At 36.4% G+C, this 20,352-nt stretch overlaps 1 protein-coding gene across 1 annotated transcript in view; it reads right to left on the bottom strand.

The window, feature by feature from the left end:
- RSRC1 (arginine and serine rich coiled-coil 1) overlaps nucleotides 1-20,352 on the bottom strand; it is a 326,641-nt gene that overhangs the window by 58,657 nt on the left and 247,632 nt on the right. The gene's annotated exons all lie outside the window — the stretch shown is intronic.

Genomic DNA, 20,352 nt, shown 5'->3' with positions numbered 1-20,352 from the left:
TAAACACACTTGCTCTTCAGTTTTTGCTGCATATCTTTTTCCTATGCAAAATCAACATATCCTTCAGAAGTATAAAACCTGGCTTAAAAGGGGAATTTAAAGAAAATACACATCACATACATAACTATTTTTCTTCAAAGTTTATTTTTCTTCACCATTAATATCGACACTTTCTTAAAATATAAAACTTATATAATGGTGTTGTGAAGTGCTATATCCAATTACACAGACATCTGTTTCCATTTACAAGCTTTAATACATACTTAGGCTGCATTTAAAGTCATGAAATATTAAAACTTTTATGCCACTCTGTATCACTGCAAGAATCTATTAAATTAGATAATAAAAACAAACCACCAGTAACTCTAAAGACTTTTACTTCATTTACACTTTATTCTCCCTAGTAGAAGGACAAGGATAATAGAAATTCCATTTAAATTCAATTTTGGTTATATGTGTAATTGTAGATATACCCCTTGAGTCATGTAAAATGCTCAGCTTATGTTTCTTTCAAATTATCCCGCTCAGATTCACATTCTACTCCTTACAACCATCTTCAATATGTATTAGCGGAGCTCATTAAACTGAAATTTAATAATGCAAACATCAGGTGGATTTCAAGAACCTCCATTAACAATGTAAGATGGATTGCTTATATATAGCTCTTGGGCCAACTGGGCACAATTTAAATTCAATAAACTACCCTGCCTAAATCTGATTTATCTATTTCACTATGCCGGTTTGTCCTTTCTTACTGATTTGTTGTTATACATGGACAATTCATTGGAATATTGTTTTAGATGTTTTTTTTAAAACTGCAAATGGCTCTTGTGCTGTGGTTAAATATTTTATGTAATTGAACTTTATGTTGTCAATCAAGATTCCCAAGTATGTGCATATGTGTATGTTTATATAAAAAACTTTGAATTATATCAAAATTGCATAGGTAATTAATTTAAAAAGCACACATTTGAGAATTTTATTAATAATCAGTGTGTTTTCTACAAAGAATCTAAATAAATTCATTTGAGGAAAATTTATTTATTCAAATAGAGACATTAGGATAAACTCATTGATTATTAAGGGACTTGGGAAGAAACATTTTTTTCTTTATGTCTGCTTTATTATATTATTATTTAAATGGGATTAGGGACAAATGTATGGCCATTCATACATGATTTAGTTTATCGTAATTTTAAAAATATTCTCTAAAAGGCGGCAATCCCATTTTATAAATGATGATACTGAATCTCATTAGATGAACCAAAAAAATGATACTAAAGTGGTAAGACCTATCTTTTTTTATTTTTATGATTCCTGATCATTCCCTTTGATTTTACATTTACCAAAAGTACTTACATCCTCCACTAACTTTGTTCACAACTTACAGCCCCCTGGCTCTCCCAACCCGCCCCCCACCCCCAGGCTAATAGTACCCTCTGGGATTTGCTTCTTTCCCTAGCCCAAGGCAACCATTTCAATTCCATACTCATAACACCCTTATTTTCCTGATTCCTTTGTTGTTTTGCCAAGCTGTTACCAATACATCTGACCAATTTTTCCAATTTTTGCTGCAGAGGCAGCCTACAATATGGTATATTAATGTTACTGGTTTTACCAATGATTTAGAAATTAACATGGATCCTTCCTTGTTGTTCCTCCTTAGTCAGCACCCCTGGTTGGTTTACATGCTCATTTCCTACAACTTACAATGTTTTATTTACTATACAAATGCCAATAACCTCAAACCAGCTCCCCCAAGTCAGTTATTTTTTTCTCAGCCTCACACCCATTCACCTCTATATTTTAATCAATCCTTACTTCTTTTTTGCCTTGAATGGAAAGTAAATCCATTCTCCTGTACTTTAGAACCTCTTCCTTTCCATTTCCTTTAGGGTTCTTTCTGCCTCTTAAGATTCACTCACTCTTGTCTATGCTTAGACTACAAATACATTCAAGGTTCACAAATCCTGTACAATATTAACTCTTCTTTCAACCAAGTTACTGCCTCTTCTCGATTCTGATAGAATTTGTCCTCACAGCTTTTGCTAGAGGCCCTAAAAACTCTGCAATAGCCAAATTTAATAGTTACCTCCGTTTTATCCTGTTACTGTCTCTCCTTTAAAAAACAACAGCTAACCAGCCACATCTTTATCAAACCCAAACTCTTTAGATACCATCTAAAGCCCCTCTCAGTCTGACTTCAATGTTACTTCCAGCTTCATCACTCACCACTCTTCTTTCATTACTTCAAGGATACATGGCCTTTTGTTTGTATTATCATGCCTTTGTTCTTACTGGGTCCCTACCTCACCTTTTCACTGAGAAAATTTCACCAGAAAGTTTTAGTTCAAATGGTACGTTCTACTTTGAAATCTTTGTCCCCAATTGGATCTGACTGCTCCCTCCTTGCTTCTTAGGCACTTCAGTACCTTCCTTATGAAATGTTTACACTTTATTCCAGGGGTCCTCAAACTTTTTAAACAGGGGGCCAGTTCACTGTCCCTCAGACCGTTGGAGGGCCGGAGTATAGTTTAAAAAAAAAAAAAACGATGAACAAATTCCTATGCACACTGCACATACCTTATTTTGAAGTAAAAAAACAAAACGGCAAAAACACCCGCATGTGGCCCGCGGGCCGTAGTTTGAGGACGCCTGCTTTATTCCTTCATTACAGAAATATCCAAATCCTTGAGAGCTGAGCACATTAGTATAAGTGACAGAAATTATTAGCTTCTCTTTTTCATGAGTGGTTAGCCAGACTACATGTTCTTATCTCCTTGAAGTTAAGTGTGGCCATTTTCTGAGTTCAATCCAATGGAATGTGAACATATGTGATGTGTATCCTGTTTCCATACCTGGCCTATAAAAAACTCCCATGTAATCCTCATTTTCTTTCCCCATTCATTGGCTGAACAGAAGACCTACGGATGATGAACCACAAGATAAAAGAAATCTGGGTCACTGAATTTCTACAAGGAGCAGAAATGCTTTCCTGATAACTTGTCTTACACAAAATATATTTTTATTGTCTTAAGATGCTGACATTTGGGGGTTAACAGTAAGTGTTCATTGAGTATTTCCTAAACAAGTGAGTAAAAAGGACTTGGGAAGTTAACACAAATATTACGTTGTTCCTTCTAAAGTGAAGTCTCCTTTCAGAAAAGAAGCCCCCTAAGGCCATTTCATTTGAATGATGGAGATTAGACCAGCTGCAGAAGTGATGTGGGTTAAGTCGGGCACTATTCAGCATGTGGTGTCAAGGGCATATTATGAGAACTTATTCTCATCTTTACTGACTTTACTTAAAAATTCCACAGCTATAGGACTCTTTAGATTATTGTGGCTGTTTGCTTAAGTCAGATTTTAAATAATTTGGGGAAGAACTTTACATGCCCTATGAGAGAAAATAAATTAAGTCAAGAATTTGAAAAAAAGACTGACAAGGTTTTCAATGCATCCCCTACTTCCAGAAAGGACTATATTAATATTCCCAGAGAAAATCTTTTAATAAGTGTTTAACTTTTCTCTTCTGTGGAAATCTCATCTGGAAGTTCTGTTCCATATGCAGCCCAACCTCTGAAATTGTACCAACATGAATAGACCAGAAATGTTGAGGAATTCTTAAAAAATAGCAAGCAGACGGGTTCAAATCTATGGAAAAATGGTTAGAGGAAATCACAGCCCAATCATATTCGGAAGACTTACATAGAAATGGGAGAAACTCCAAGGGCACTTTCATTTTAGAGTCAGTAGAAACCAAGCACAGGAGGTAGGCCTGCCTGGGGCAAATGTTAAATAGGGAATTATGAATGGAGCAGCTGAACAATGGCACCTCCCTGGCAGGGTAAATAGGGTAAAGCTATTACTTGAACCTTGAACACAGGTTAAAGCAGTGCGTGTAGGAGGTACTAAACCCAGTGAGGCAAGGGCTGGTCACTACAAATGCCTAAAGGGCTGACAAGCTACTAATGTGTCCTTACTAGCAACACACCTTATCTCCTGACACAATCAATTGAACTGGGTATAATGAGCTGAAATGGCAGGACTACAGGGACTGTCAAGTATAAAAATGACCAGCCAACCTAGAGTTACCAGACATTCAAGGAAAACCAGCCCTATGAGAGACAAAACAAAAACACAACCATAACACTCTAGAACAGGGGTCCTCAAACTTTTTAAACAGGGGGCAGTTCACTGTCCCTCAGACCGTTGGAGGGCCGGACTATAGTTTTTAAAAAAAAAACTATGAACAAATTCCTATGCACACTGCTAAGTTGGCTGCTAAGCAGGACAGGCAGCGGCGGCAAAAAGGCAAAAACACCCGGCGGGCTGGATAAATGTCCTCGGCGGGCCGCATGTGGCCCGCGGGCCGTAGTTTGAGGACCCCTGCTCTAGAACAACAAAGCAGAGGAATGAGAGTCGATAAGGCAAACAGAATTTTTTAGACTCAGTGTAAACGCCTTTAAAGTGATTTAAGAAGATATTATTGCACCTTGAAAATTAAATTGCAATCATCAGTACAGAATTCCATAAAAGAACTGAATAGCAGGAGAAATAGAGCTGAATACTAAATGCGTGTGTTAGAATATCCTATCAAGGAATTTTCTCTGAATATAGTGAAAAAGAACAATGAGATTCACATACAGGAAAAAAGTTAAGAGACAAGATCAGCATCATCACCATTATCACCATTAAAGTTAACATTTACTGAAGCCTTACTATATATGCCTTTGTGTTTGTACATGTGTGTTTTATTCACTTAATTCTCACGTTGGTTCTATCCCCCATTTTTATAGATGAGGAAACTGCAGCACAGAAGTAAAATAACTTTTTCAAGGCCACTGAGTTAGAAGCAAGAAGAAAGATCCATATGTTCCAACATCTGTCTAAGAAGATATTGTGAAATACTATAAAGTCATTAAAGAATGAGACAGACTTGTATATATTAATATGGAAAGATCTTCATCACAAATATTAAGTAAAAAAAACCCCAGGTTGAATAACAATATACAGCATGATCCCATTTGCTAAAGAAAACAAAACAAAGTACAGGAGCACAAATGTAAATGCATAGGAAGCGAACAGGAAATCTGGATGGAAAAGTCCCAATTTACCTGCCTATGTGCAGAGATTTCTACCCAATCCAACAGGTGTGCTCTTCACTTTATTATATTACCTTCATTAAAAAATATATACATACTCTAATATTAAAACTAAAAAGTTAAGAAAATCATTCTCTTGAGATATTAAAGTTTTATAATGCTCTAATATAAATGTTGGAGCCTAGAGAAATATTCTAATAGACTATAAATAGAACCATCTAGAAAAATGTGTATTTCTCCTTATTTCAGTTTATAATAATAACAGTGTTTTTCACATTCACACTAAGAAAGTGATCAAGATACTTGGATATTTCACAGGTATTGCTGTGTCAAAATATTTTAAGCAATGACTGTAAAGCAGGATGATTTGTAATCAGAACACTAGTATTGTATCCAGCCCTGCCCATCCTGTCCTTCACATATGTGTGGACTTTATTAGATTAGACATCCAAATACATTTGAGAAAATTTTCTGACATTTTATTCTTTCCTACATGAGTGACACATGTTTATTCAGTTATATGTTGCCATATGCTTTAAAAAAATGAGTGTGAGTAAAAATGATCTATAGATAAAAAGCCTAAGCGACCGGTTGCTATGACACGCACCGACCACCGGGGGAAGACGCTCAATGCAGGAGCTGCCCCCTGGTGGTCAGTACGCTCCCACAGCCAACCTCCCATGGCCAGCCAACCTCCCGTTTACTAATGAACCAGTCTTTTCCTGTAATATAAAGAAATAATACACTTTGAGAAATTTTAACCTAGTTTAATGCTTTCACCAACTTATTTTAATATTCTCCCTAACTTGGATTCTAAGAGATATAAAGATATTTCATCATTTGAATTTTTTTCTTTAAAAAGAAATACTCCCACTTGGATATCTGAAGATAAGAACTATTACACATCCAAGGCACAATTATTCTGAAGCCTAGAAATATTTTTGTAGAATTTCATGCTTTATAACTCTTAAGATCATTTACATTTATTTCTGCAAATTAATAAATGGTGCATTTGTTGAAAATTGTGGATTCAGTGAGAATGACAAACGGAAAACCACAAAATGATACGTTATCTTTTCTTTAAACTATTTTTTAAAAAATTTTTTATTTAATTGATTTTAGAGAGATAGAGAAACATCACTTTGTTGCCACTTATTTATGCATTCATTGGTTGTTTGTTGACACTATTACAGATGTCCCACACCCCCACCCGCCCCTTTGCCCATCTCCATATGGTATCTTTTAATTATTTCCTACTTTTTTAGCACCAATAGGGGAGTATAAATATTTGAAACATATTAAATAATTGCTTTGTCTACTTTTACATAAAATTCCCTTTTATATACTCTCTAGCAGTTCCCAAAGTAATAGCTTTTTCTTTCACTATATCTTATGTCATGTTGTCCAGATTTTCTCTTAATTTTTATATCCCCGAAGTAGGCTTAAAGATTACCCAAACTTGCAAGGATTTACTTTATGTGCCCTTTCTTTTTATTCTGCTGGAAAATTTTCTGTCATTTACCAGTATTAGAAAAGCTGTGGTGATCAATGTCATTGCTGACTGACACACAGTATGCCAACAGACATTCTGGTCTAATGCAGCTGTACGCAGACTATCCTAATGCTCTTCACTTGAATAGACATTTTTATTCCCAGTGCTCCTGCTGGATTCCATGAGGGTTCCAATGACAAGAAAGAAATCAAATAGGTCTAATTACCATTTAAGATGAAAAAGTAGAGAGCGAATAGTGTTTTTTTTTTTTTTTAAATAAAGTGCTGTATGTAGACTTCTGACCAAGCTTATATTTCTCTTCTCCAGTTGTGTTGATGCCTGATGCTTACCCAGCTTCCCATTCTGTAACATGAATAAACTGCTTAGCCACAGTAATTAGGATGTCATTTGCTAAAATCTAAGAAGGAAAGTTGAAAACAATGGAAAACAATCCAATAATAACGACATGGAGATACAGAACTGCTGTGATGTCTAGTCTCAATGAAAAGCAGTACTAGATTTTTTTTTCCTTTTTACAGAATGCTGATAAGGAAAATAAAAATAACTTCATCATTCTGTGTTCCTTTGACTTATTGCACATCCATCAACTGGATGTCAGTTGGCCACTATTATAACCCCCATTCCAAGAAAGATGTTTCAGCATTTCAGAAAAACTCTGGGGTTTGGAGCTACAGAATTATACCCTTTGAAAGGAATCATATCCTAGACTCTACTAAGTGATTTGTAATGCTTATTCTTTTTAGTAACTCCAAACACCCTATCAATACATATTTTTAATGAGTAACTACAGGTAAGTGATTCTTTTAAATAGAAGAACCAAGTCCAGAAATGGCAATGTTTGACTGCAGTATGTCAGAAATAAGGATGAGATGCAATAGTTTTCCATATCAAATAAATTATGCTATATTTGTTTCCCTAATTTTTATTATATTCTTATATTACAAAGGTTTTTTTAAAATAGAATTGTATTTTTTTATTTATATCTTTGTTTTCATGGTTTCAATTCCTAAAGGGAAACGAAAACTTATGCAAACCTACTATGTGTCAGTCACTGTGCTAAGTATTTTAAGATACAGCTATTTCATATAATCTTCAAAAGTTTCATAGAGGCTTAATAATTTGCTCAAGGTTAAATACCTAATAAATGGGTGAGTCAAGAATTATAACACATGTGTATGCGCTTTTCATTACACTATAATGTCTTTTTAAAAACAGTGTGGAAATAACTTGTATAAAAAATCTAATTCTACTAGTGCTTCTAAATGAAAGATAATTTATCCTTTTTTAGTCAAAGTTTAATTATTAAGTCAGAAAGGTCATGTATGAAATGCTATTGTAAAATAAGTATGAAAGCAAATAATTTGGTGTGAAATTGTCATGCTCTTGATAAATACTCTGAAGTTGTTTTCTTTCAGGAATACGAAATGCTCAGTATTTAAGTGCATGCCATGATTTTGGTTGCCTCAACTTGAGAGACTCATCATTTAAGTCTGAGGCCAATAGCTGGATTGCAGTGCTTTAATACATACATCTCTACACTAAAAATGCTAACACCTCTGAGAAAATGCAGACTTCCACTGCTGAGTCCACAAATTTTCCCCAAAGGAGCTTTATGCCATGTCCTGATTTAATCCTGTTAAAAGTATATTTTAAATGCACCTTTTATATACCAGATTCTGATAGAGGGAGTTGTATCATTGCCCTACTAACTGGAATGCCCCTACTATGCTAAAGAGTACTGAAAATACAATTCAAAATTAATAATGCCAGTTTGTTAGATGACAACTTGAAGCACCCTGGAAGTGTGACCTGGTTTTGGAATGATCTTTGAGATTTCTACTCCCCCAGATCTGTGAAAATTAGGCACATAATGAAACTGTTGCATTTACTCTCCAGGGTGAACTGTAAACTGGACCAATGTATGACCTTTTACCAGCCTATTAATGAAAAGGCATGTTCTTTTCTCTCATATGATAGTTGAATTAAACAATAGCAGTAGCAGCTTAAGGTGGAAGAGATAAGGGGAAAAAATGGTATCCATTAAAAATCAGAGTCATGATCTACACCAATGCTCAGAATTCAGTCCCAAACAAAAATAACTGAATACAAACAAGTTGAATATCACAGAAATAATAAACCAGAACTTTCTTGGATTAGAAATGAATAAGAAAGGTAAGAAATACAGGGTGGAGCAAAAATAGGTTTACAGTTGTGAGTATATGAAACTCAGATTATTCTTGTATTATTATTTATTAATTATTGTGTTGTTTTCCATATGAACAACTTTAAAACGACCCCCCCCCACCCCACCGATGTAAGAAATTCAAGATCTATGTAAGAAATTTCCAAAACATGTCTTTCTATTATAGGCAAATTTTTATTAGCAAGTCCATGTACTTCATTAATATAGCATACTATATATAAAATATGTGTTTTAAGTATCCTTTAAGTTATTTTGACGATTAAAAATACATTTATATCTACATATTTTTATAGGCAACACAAAGTAAATATATCAGAAGAAATGCATATATTTAAATTCTATATGGCAGTTTTGAAACAAGAGAAATACTTCCAACAATTCACAGTATGAAGGTGGAATCAAAGAAAATAATATAATGAAGATCTTCGTTACAGTCACTCTATCAAGCTATAATGATGAGAATTTGTCCTCAAAACTGGAACCCAGTGCCCATCAATTCTGCAGACACTACTAGTGATTTTCCAGTCCTAGTGTTAATTGCTACCAATATTTTACAATCTCTATTTTGTTGCTAATTATTTTCAAGTAGGTTAAGTTACTGTACCTTTAAGGTGCTGGTTCTCAAATTTCAGCATATATAAGCATCACATGGAAAGCTTGTTACAGATTCCTGGCCCCATGAGGGTCTAGATTGTGCAATTTTAAATCTTGACATAATTTTTATTTAGAAACATAGAATTTTAAATTCATTTTATCCCAGTGTGATTTTTTTTTTTGTGTGGATCCATAAGTCACTTAGATGAATGTTTTAAAATTTGCAAATTATTTGGTGTTCTTTATTTACACCGAGGTCTAATTTAATTTCATTCTGGTCAAAGAATATAGTGTGTATGATACTTTTGATATGTTTAATTAACCAATTATGGTCAAATTTGTAAATCTTTAATCAGTACTTGAAAAGAATATATATTCCCTAAATCTTGAATTCAGGATCTTACATGTGTCCACCACAGCAAATCTGTTGGCTTGTTGTTTTGTTTAATACATCTCGCATTATGGTGGCAGGATTCAAAGCTTATTCTTGCAACTGTGTCAATATTTGCTTCATATGTTTTGGGACGGTGTAATCAGATGCACACAAATCAGATACAAAAAACTGATGTATATCAGATATTGATACAGTATACTCTGGAGAAGGTACTAAAGAGTTTAATGAAGAAAACATAAGGAATAAAACAAATAAAAATGATCCAGAAATGGAAAATATATTTTTACCAAACAACTGGGGCATCCCAGTGAAAGGTATGCTGAATTAGGGTTCAAGAAGCCACATTCTTATGCCGATTAAACAAATGTCCTAATTAAGTAAATTTGAAGATATGCTTGAGTAACCCCAATTGCAAAATGCAGATAATATTGCTAATCTTTCTCTTCTTTTTAGGCAAGATATAAAAGGATTGAATGTGGCGGATATATAATAAAAATATGTCTTTTTATTCTGTCAAAATAAGATTATGGATCTTTAAAAATATTTTTAATGGACACTGTCTCTCCAGTTCATCACTTTAACCCCAGCACTCGATACATTTGCTATAGAGTAGATGCTCAATAAATACATGACTCAGTGAATACTGCCCAGAAGCCAAGAAATAAATATATTCTCCACAAACTAAATTTAGAGGAGCACAGAAGCGTAGAGATTTACAGAGAACAGTTTAATGACTAAAACTTAAGTCGAATAATTTGGTTGGTTTAGTGGAGGCACTCCTGGACCACTTCTTTCTCCTTGTCTAAGATTTCCCCCGGGGACTGGACTAAGCAAGGATATCCAGACTACTCTTCTGAGAGGTATTTAACTTTGGAACAGTATTACTTTTGTGATGTGGGCTCAGTGGAATCCATTATCTTCCTCAAAAAGAGCTCTCAAAAAATGGTCAGAAAAACCTCATTTTCCTAAGATTTTTTTAAAAAAAGGAAAACCTCATTTTCTTTAGCATGACCAACAAGATCCTTCACCAAGTGGCCCCAACCCACATTTCCCACTATTACTTTATCACATAGTCTTTATTCTCTAAACACTAAGAACTTATTTCAGTTTAGTAAGTACACCACACTCTCACAATTCTGTGCTTTTATTGTACCCTAGGTTTGGAAGGCTTTGCTCACTCTTTAAATGCCATATTTTATGAAAATCCCTTCCTAACTTTATTTATTTTTTTTTAAATTTCTTTATTGATTAAGGTGTCACATATTTGTCCTCATCCCCCCATTCCCATCCCACACCCCTCCCCACGGATGCCCCAACCCTCTGTTGAACTTAAGCATTGGTTAGGCTCATATGCATGCACACAAGACCTTTGGTTGATCTCTCCCCCCTCCCCCCACCCTCCCCTATCGTCCCTTTGAGGCCCGATAGTCCGATCGATGCCTCCTTGTTTCTGGTTCTGTTCTTGTTCATCAGTCTATGTTGTTCATCATTTCCCCTAGATGAGCGAAATCATGTGTCACTAGAGATATACTTATAAGAGTTGAATGTGCGACGAGCAATAGTAGTTATGCTGACAGGCAAATGAATCAGTCTGTAGTGAGTTTCTTTCTGGACCAACAGTTCTTTTGAGACCCAATATCAATGTCCACCAGTTCCTTATGAGTACATGTCGGCACTGACCCCTCAGCTCTGGATGGTGGACAAATGGTGGTAATGCAGGTCCGACTCCCTCTGGTTTGGTCTCGGCCGGACCCAGGGGCACGGCTTCACCCGGATCCAGGGGCCCACGGCCTCACCCGGACCCGGGGCCAGGCTCACCCGGATCCAGGGGCCCACGGCCTCACCCGGACCCGGGACCCAGGCTCACCCGGATCCAGGGGCCCACGGCCTCACCCGGACCCGGGACCCAGGCTCACCCGGATCCAGGGGCCCACGGCCTCACCCGGACCCGGGACCCAGGCTCACCCGGATCCAGGGGCCCACGGCCTCACCCGGACCCGGGACCCAGGCTCACCCGATCCAGGGGCCCACGGCCTCACCCGGACCCGGGGCCAGGCTCACCCGGATCCAGGGGCCCACGGCCTCACCCGGACCCGGGACCCAGGCTCACCCGGATCCAGGGGCCCACGGCCTCACCCGGACCCGGGACCCAGGCTCACCCGGATCCAGGGGCCCGCGGCCTCGCCCGGACCCGGGGCCCAGGCTCACCCGGATCCAGGGGCCCGCGGCCTCACCCGGACCCGGGGGCCAGGCTCACCCGGATCCAGGGGCCCACGGCCTCGCCCGGACCCGGGGCCCAGGCTCACCCGGATCCAGGGGCCCGCGGCCTCGCCCGGACCCGGGGCCCAGGCTCACCCGGATCCAGGGTCCCGCGGCCTCGCCCGGACCCGGGGCCCAGGCTCACCCGGATCCAGGGGCCCACGGCCTCACCCGGACCCGGGACCCAGGCTCACACGGATCCAGGGGCCCCCGGCCTCACCCGGACCCGGGACCCAGGCTCACCCGGATCCAGGGGCCCCCGGCCTCACCCGGACCCGGGGCCAGGCTCACCCGGATCCAGGGGCCCACGGCCTCACCTGGACCCCTTCCTAACTTTAGACAGTCACTCTTACAATATCTCTATTTTGGCATTAACCATATTATATTGTAATCATTTATTTAATACTAAGAGCCCAGCGCGCGATTTGAAATCGCGTGGCGCCGCCCACCCTTGAGTCGCCGGTCCGGCCCTGCCTCGCTCTCTGGCCCTTGAAGCAGCTGCGGCCGCTGCTGATCAGGCCTTCCCCCAGCGCAGGCGCGCGGAGGCCCCTGCTGCCCCGCCCCTGAAGCTGTGTGCACAACCTCCTCCTGTCCAGTCGACCCGTTACGGCATCCCGGTTAATTAGCATATTTCTCTATTTTATATATATTTGTGTGTGTGTGTGTGTTTCTTGTTCACGTTTGCATCCTTAAAACTCAGTTCAGTGCCAATGAATGCTTATTACATTAACCTTTATCAACCTGTTTTTAGTATTTCAATAAAGGAAAGAAAACACTGGTAAGAAAGTGATCTAAAATAGCGGAAAACGTTTATAGCTTCAAAATATCAAAATGGCTTTTATTATACTGATGTCTGGTTACATATTACACACTAACCTGGAAACTTGGTATAATAATATATTTTATCAGATCCCCATCCAAAAGCTTTGGATATATGAAAGAAATGGAAGACACTTACTAGATTGTGATATCTTCTATAGCATTAGCTATTAATAAAATGTTTATAATCAGGACAAAATGAATTACTGAGTTATTATAGCAGAGAGGTTAAAAGTATGGATTCTGAAGTCAGAATGCCTGGGTTTGAATCTTGGCTCAACCCATTCCTAGCAATGAAACCTAAGGCAATCATCTTAATTAACTTATTTGTCTCAGTAAATTCATCTGAAAACAGTATTGATAATAGTACCTCCATTACAAGCCATCAGATTGATATAAGGATTAAATGAGTTAATATATGCCAAGCTCTCAGAACAGAACATATCCTATGGTATCATATATGAGTTAGATATTACATTTATGTAAAATACAAAATATTATCTATACACTAGAGGACTGAATTCGTGCATGGGTGGAGTCCCTTGGCCTGGCCAACAACCTGGCTGTTGGGGGCCGTCTCACCCAGTCCTGGGGGTTGATCGGGCCAGCCGGCTGGAGGGAGGGATCACGGGAGGTTGGCTGGCCAGTGGCTGTGGGAGTGCACTGACCAGTAGGGGCCAGCTCCTGCATTGAGCACCTATCCCCTGGTGGTCAGTACGCGTCAAAGTGATCAGTCGACTGGTCGTTTGGTTGCTTAGGCTTTTATATATATAGATTCTTATTGATATTAGTATTTACCTAGAGTAGTTATTAGCATAAAACTACATGTATCTCTACGCTTTATGATATAATTTTTAACCTATTTACAAAATTTTAATTAACTTATTTATTCATTTTTAATATATTATTTTATTCATTTCAGAGAGGAAGGGAGAGGGAGAGATAGAAACATCAATGATGAGAGAGAATCATTGATCGGCTGCCTCCTGCATGCCCCCCACTGGGGATGGAGCTTGCAACCCGGGCATGTGCCCTTGGCTGGAATCGAACCTGGGACCCTTTGGTCCGCAGGCCGACGCTCTATCCACTGAGCCAAACCAGCTAGGGCCTATTTACAAAATTTTAGTAGTGAATCCTTTCCTTATAACAAAATTTTATTTGGAGAAATATGCGCTAAGCATATGTAATGTGGTTTCTGATATTTCTGGGAAATTGAACGAAATATAAAATGGACCTACTTTAAACTAAGGGAATACATATTTTTAAGTCCCTGGATATGCTCTGTCTCACTTAGAAATTTAGCTCTGTATTTCCATTTGCTCTATCTACATTCATAGTAGTATGAACTATAAACTATTCAATTGTGATGTCACCACTTCCATGATGCATTAGCCCAGTGGTTCTCAACCTTTCTAATGCTGCGACCCTTAATACAGTTCCTCATGTTGTGGTGACCCCCAACCATAAAATTATTTTCGTTGCTACTTCATAACTGTAATTTTGCTACTGTTATGAATCGTAATGTAAATATCTGTTTTCCGATGGTCTTAGGCTCTACAGACCCACAGGTTGAGAACAGCTAGCAGGGTCGCCTAAGACCATCGGAAAACACAGATATTTACATTACGATTCATTAACAGTAGCAAAATTACAGTTATGAAGTAGCAACGAAAATAATTTTATGGTTGGGGGTCACCACAACATGAGGAACTGTATTAAGGGTCGCGGCATTAGAAAGGTTGAGAACCACTGCTTAGCCTATTATCCTAGTCAGCACGAATTCATCTTCTTAGGTCTGAGAGGCCTATGTTTGCTTGTATAGCCAGTTGGACATGTAACTTTCTTAAACACTAGAGTGCCAACTCCTTGAGGTCATATATCTCACTGGCTTTAATACAGTGTAGTATCACACATGGTTCATTAGCTCCTAAAAACTGTTCATTGAGTTAAGCTGAAAATTAACATGTAAAATAATGAGGTACAGTCATAGATTAAAGATTTAATTCTGTTCATATTACTTAAATATTTTAGAAACATCCATGACAAAAAGAATATTGTGAGATTTATCAGTATCCAGAAAATTACATTAATTAGCACATTCTATTCTAGACATATGAATATTAATATTCCAAATAGAAAATTTGGCATAGCTCCTCAAAACTTCTAATTTTAAGATATTAATTTGATGTATGTTTATTTATATTGGCACACATATATAAACATGCCTATCTACCAATTTTTAAGGGTAAACCCTTCTCTTACCAAAAAATTCATTTAGGGTATGATATAATATTCTGGCTTATACTTTAGAATTTCTCTGTATAACAGATTTAAGAGCAATTATTATGAATCTGAATATTCACAGTAAGAAATGGCAAATCAAACAAAAATCTTCAGAACTATAGTTATAGCCACCAAAAGTCCTATACTCTTCCTTGTACACAACAAATTTAGATATATAGGAAACATTTTTCTCCCATTTGAATGAAGGTTTTTCCCTGATTTTTTACAATACAAATTTAATATTATATCAACAAAACTATGACATTATTTTTATCTTACCATGTGCTAGCATTTTGAAATCTGATATTATTAAAAATTAACACCTACAAGTGAAGCATATAAATGCTTATGTAGTGTTACAAAAAAACTCCTATATAAACTATGCAAGAGTTTTCACAGCAAACACTTAAAACACAAATTTTAAAAATAGTTTCTTCAACATAGTGTTATTACATACTACAAATCAGTAGACCCAGCATTTTTATATATAAGAATACAATTTTCTTTTCAAATGCACATGTGCACAAATTATTTTGAAAATGTTTTTGACTTATGATAAACACAATCTCATTAAAGAAAAACATCAATATGTCTTATCATAAAAGGCTAAATAACTTGAGACATTTAAAATGCTTTATACAAAATCTTCAGTCTGATTTCACACCATCTATTTTCAGTGTTTTGAACTTTTATCTAGAACATATAATCTTTTAAAATATTAGATTTAAGCTGGACGAGAATGATTTTTAAAACTTTACCAATTACTGTGTTCTGTTCAAGGCAATGCCTTCAGAGATTAAGTGAGTAAAGTATTTATATTTTTGCTAATAATATTTGTCTTGAAAACTTTGTAAACCAAAATATGAGGAATAAATCAACCTTTGTGGATGTAGATTTTTGGATTATTTTCCTTTGTGAACTTCTTTTCGGCAGAATTATAGGCATAACAAATGGGAGTTGAACGTGCAGCCTACTGCAAATTAAATGCACTACAGCACCCGAATTTCACTAGGTGGCGCACCAAGAATAATTTATCTTTCTGTTTCTCCTACAGTCTGTTGGAATGTTACATGGAATGACAGAGGACAAAGTACTCAACATCAGTGTTTTGTAGAATTCGTACCTAAGCTAGAAAAGTTTTAACTACTTATACTGGAATTTAACTCCTTTATTACAACAAAATAATTTTTAGCATGAAGGAAACTTTAGCATAATAGGTGATTTTTAATTTTTCCATCGGCTATTTTGAACATTAGAACTGTGTCTGTCAGTCAGGCTTCTAGGGAAGGCACTGAGTAAAAAATAAGTAAATCAAATGGAACTACTTTATTAAAAACTCCTATGAAAGTATTATCTAGCTTAAGAGTGTAAACTGCAAATTACTTCTTATAATTGTGAATGTATAATATGTAATTTTATAATACATAATAGTTTAAAAGTTCTCATATTAAGATTTTTAAGGACCCCAGAGTAGAGCTGAAAGGGAACAATCCAGGGACCAGGAGAAATGGATTCTAGTTCTAGCTTAGCAATGATCGAATCTGTGACCTGGGCTGCAGTTTCCCAGGCTGCTAAGAGTTGGATTTGATTCATTTTAAGTCCTTTGAAGTTTCTGAGAAATCAATCTTGGCACGCTAAGAATGAGTGATAATACTTAAGCCAGAAGATAACTTTGTTTTATTTAATATTTTTTTCTAGGAATAAAATTTAAACAAAGTATATCCTGCTTAAATAGGGTCAAACCAAAGATTAAAATCTAAATAGTTAATCTTAACAGATATTAGAGCCAGCAGTAGGTAGAAAATAAGGTTAAGATAATGAATCCAGCTAGTAAAACTATAATTAGAGATATATTTGTTCTCACTGGGATAGGGTAATTTTTAAAATCTCTTTTCAGTGTTTAGGTAGATTTTAGATAATTTAAATTTCAAACTACTATTAACAATCTAAGTTTTACAAATGCAGTGCTTACGTGTGACACATTCAGAGCTTCCCAATTGTTGGGGCACAAATAAGTTACAGATGTGCTGAAATATTGATCCTCTTAGCCCTCAGGGCAGCCAGGCAGGGTCTGAGGTGGATGCAGTTTGCTAGCCTCTGCACAGGAGCGGCCTCATCGGTCCAACTTTGTGTGCCAACCTGACAGAACCCTTTTGCATGTCTCAGCATAAGAAAGACCGAGAAGCACTATCCTACAGTATCTGTTTTAGCGTCATTTTATCTGTAACATTAAAATGTCTCCTTTAAACTTTCTCTACAGTTAACCTGGAGACTCATAAAGTTTTCAATAATTACACAATTTCTAGTTGAAACTAATTTCATAAAACAGTATGAACACCGATGACTAATAATAAAGAGGGTATTTTAACACATGGGAAAAACATGTAGGGTTCCTGTGTTAAATAAGCTAATTTATCTAAAACCTATTTAATAGTCAACAAACACATCATTATGTATGTCAAATACTATGTTCTTGGCTCATCAATTTAAATAGTAAATTAAATTGCTACAGATTTTTTTGTGATTTTTTTTTCCCTACGATTCAAATATAGAAGGCTAAATGTAACCTGTAAGAATAAAGGTATATAATAATTTCAGAAGTTATGAAATTAATTTCTGAAGTAGCATCTGGGCATATATTTATCCAGGATTTTTATTGTTATTTTGAAAGTATATTTTTAAGTAACCATAGTGTATACACACAGACTCTCGTGTGTGTGTGTGTGTGTGTATGTGTTTGTGTTTTATTTCTAGGAAAATGTTTTTATTTAATTCCTAAGATTAAGGCTGAAGTCACTACTGCAAATTATGTAAAAGATATAATGCCTGATATTATGAAATATGTGATATGCCATATCTTAGGCTAGTACATATTTTATGGATAATAACAACAAATCTAGAAACAGTATGTGAAAAAATTGTTAACCTAAAAGCATCACAAAAAGCCTCAGTTCCGTAAAACCATGAAAGCTAAACTCAATTCAAAATGAGTTAAATATTAAACAAACTTCTCTAGAGGAAGAGACTGCAGATAGCTTTGTCAGTGTTATCAGAAAGATTAACATTCTAGTCGTAGATCTTTAAGGGAAAAAAAAAGTACACGAAGGAGGGACAATGGCTGCTGGGAAGCAAAGGTAAAAATTGACAGATAAAATTCAGTAATAGCAATCAGGGCAAACCTCCCCAAAGACTCTCTTATGTCCTGGTTACTGCCTACTGTATTAAGACTGCCTTTCTCATCACTTAATGCTTATTTTCATCACTTTGCTTAAAATATTGATAATCAATTAGGGCTACGTCTGTTTTGCCACAGAATCTGTGTCACAGTCTATCAGACTGTCAGGGCCAATTCAATCCTCATTCAAAGTTAATTTTTTCTTCATAAATCTGCCTTTGGAGGAGTCATTAGGCGCAGAACATAGCCGGAGGTGCAATCACCTATTCTCTTTCATTAGTGGCAGGCAGAGAAGGTGAGGGAGATTATTAGAACTTTGGAATGATCACAAAGCAGCGTGCTGCCTGTCAGATCCCCCCAACATTTAATTCATCTAGCCAACTCACCAGCACTCTTTGCCAACAGTTTTAAATGGACATTATTCATGAACATCTGTGACATGCTGAATATTCTGAACTGGAAATGATGAAAAAGCAATGCCCATTTTGACTTTAAAATTAATTCTATGGTCAAAACAATTAAGAATATAACAAACATGTTTTGTGATGTTATTTTTAGTCATCTAAGATATGTTTAAGAAGCAATTTACTAAAGCTAATAATACACAAATATATAAGGGAAAATTTATACATAACATTAAAATTCTCAGTGTGAAGCAATTTTTAAAAGATGACTACTTTATTTACATTAGGGATGACCAGGATTTTCCCACAAAAGTGGGTTTTAAAGTCACATTAAAATTAAAATTTTTATTTAATGTGAATATCCTATTTAGCAACATACCACAAAATGATTCAAATGGATTTACATAGAGCCAATTCAGATAAAAAATAGTGTATTTGAAAATTTCATAGCCACCATATTGTTTTATAGTACAATTGTCTTAGGTGTATTATGGGTAGAATCTTAATAGAGAAACAGTGTAATAAAAAAAATAGGCCCAATAACTAAGTAAAAAGAAAACTTAAAAACCTCAATTTCACTTTAAAAACTATCATTAATTTATTTTTGAAATAAAATGAAAATCTGGATGTCTTAAAATGCTTTGTTCTTTAAAGTGTCCCACCTTTTATAATCTGGAATAAAGAAATTATAGTAGTTGCTGACACAGACTAAAGAAATGCCTTGTTAGATATGCTTTTTTGTGGAGATGTATTTGTAAGTTATTTAAACATTTACTCAGAATACCAAGCTGATGACACCAAGATTTTAAGTGCTATTATCAAAATGATGTTCTAGCACCCTAAAATAATTTTTATTAGAGATTAGCCTCGTGAAACGAGGAGCAGCATTTCCCAAACCGCGTCCACACAATGAGGTGCTGGAAGGGTTCTGTAGTCAAATATCTTTGAAAAACATTTGGTTGAACAAAATTAAACTATTTCTTTATTGCAGAACTCATCAGAATCTATCATATGCTAATGTGCCTTGCTTCTCTCTATAAGGGAAATATAATGTGCTGATTCCCAAACTTATTTGGTCATGGAACCACTCTTTTGACATCACTAGAATGTCAACAAAAGGTTTTAGTAACCTTCCATGTTAAATATTTATCTCCTATCCACACTAGATCTAATACTCCACATCTTATTTATTTTAAAAATGTCTATTGAGCACATATATACCAGGCTCTGTGGTAGGTGGTAAGGTTACAATAGTGAACAAGAGACTGATCTCAAGTTGCTCATAATCTACCTTTAACAGATCATATACTTTCACCTGTTCACTTCTACGCTTTACTGCCACTACCCTAGTCCATCATCATTTTGCACTTTAATTACTATAACTTTAGAAATCTTTCTAAAGCTAGTTTTGTGCTAATCTTATCACTACTGCCACTACAACCTTCACCAACACCGCCAAATTCACTTTTCTTGCTACAGGCAGATAGATTTTCTAAGAATGAATTCTAATCATGCCATGTCCTCCAATGGCTTTCCACTTAGAAAAAAAAATGAAGCAAAATTCTAAAATTAACATGGCTCATAAGGCCATGAATTATCTATT

The sequence above is a fragment of the Cnephaeus nilssonii genome (assembly GCF_951640355.1).
Source record: "Cnephaeus nilssonii genome assembly, chromosome: 3".
Classification (NCBI taxonomy): domain Eukaryota; kingdom Metazoa; phylum Chordata; class Mammalia; order Chiroptera; family Vespertilionidae; genus Cnephaeus; species Cnephaeus nilssonii.
Note: the sequence above shows the minus strand (reverse complement) of the source record. Positions and strands in the feature narration are given on the sequence as shown.